The sequence below is a fragment of the Bison bison genome, unplaced genomic scaffold (assembly GCF_000754665.1).
Source record: "Bison bison bison isolate TAMUID 2011002044 unplaced genomic scaffold, Bison_UMD1.0 scf7180017846004, whole genome shotgun sequence".
NCBI lineage: Eukaryota > Metazoa > Chordata > Mammalia > Artiodactyla > Bovidae > Bison > Bison bison.
The window spans coordinates 8,875-9,972 of NW_011476577.1; the positions used below are offsets into that span (position 1 = coordinate 8,875).

Here is a 1,098-nt window from a genome sequence, read left to right on the forward strand (position 1 = left end):
GTGGCCCGCGTGAACTCCCTGGTCTCTCCCCTTGGGGATAAAGGACCTCGATGGCCTTGGCTCATCCCACAGGTCATTGTCCCCGTCCCCCCACACGGAGGCTGCTGGGGCCTCTCGGCTAAAATCACGACCCGGCCATGGTCTCTCAGGGAGCTCAGTGCCCAGTGGCATCAGTCACCAGCCCCTCCTCGTTTTAGAATCCTCTGGAAGCAGGGCATGGGTCAGGGCCTGGTCTTTTTTTTTTTTTCAATTGTGGCAAAATACACATAAAGTTTAGAGATGAAGATTTGATCACTAGATTGGGAAGATCCCCCTGGAGTAGGAAATGGCAACCCACTCCAGTACTCTTGCCTGGGAAATCCCATGGACAGAGGAGCCTGGCGGGCTACAGTCCATGGAGTCTTAGAGTCGGACACAACTACACACACACTGAGTTTACCATTTTTACTATGTTTATGTACAAAGTTACTTTGTTTCCAGGGGTTTGACCCCTCTAGGGACTTCATATGAGTGAAATCCAACGGGGTTTGTCCTTTCGTGAGAACCTAGGGCTCAAGGCTGCTCCTGTCGAGGCCGGAGGGACGGGCCAAGGCCAGGACCCAGCTGCTCTGCAGAGGCCTGGGAATCCCTGGGGCCTGACTCCTCTCTTGGCATGCTCCCCAGGCCTCCTGGGGACACGCTGGGCTGGGCTGGGCCGGGCCGGCTCTCACGGCTCACCAGCTGGGTGGCCGTTTGGTGTTTCCCAGATGCCGCCCCCACCCAGCAGGGTACAGAGACGAATGAGGCCAAACAGAGCGGGGCCAGGCCGAACACTGGCCTTTGGGCAGCCGGCCCCCGTGCCTGCTGCGGGACTTGGTTCTCCTGTCCCCGCCCATCCAGGTGGGGCAGCCCCGCCGTGCCAAGGCCCCTCTGGGTCTGGTGCACAGTGCTTTCCCTGAACGTTCAGGAAACTAAGATCATGGCTTCCAATCCCATCACTTCATGGCAAATAGATGGGGAAACAGTGGAAACAGTGGCTGACTTTATTTTTCTGGGCTCTAAAATCACTGCAGATGGTGACTGCAGTCATGAAATTAAAAGACGCTTGCTCCTTGGAAG

General features: G+C 56.6%; 1 protein-coding gene across 1 annotated transcript in view; it reads left to right on the forward strand.

Moving 5' to 3' along the window:
* The window catches only part of LOC104987362, a 27,799-nt gene that overhangs the window by 3,591 nt on the left and 23,110 nt on the right, over nt 1-1,098 (forward strand). The gene's annotated exons all lie outside the window — the stretch shown is intronic.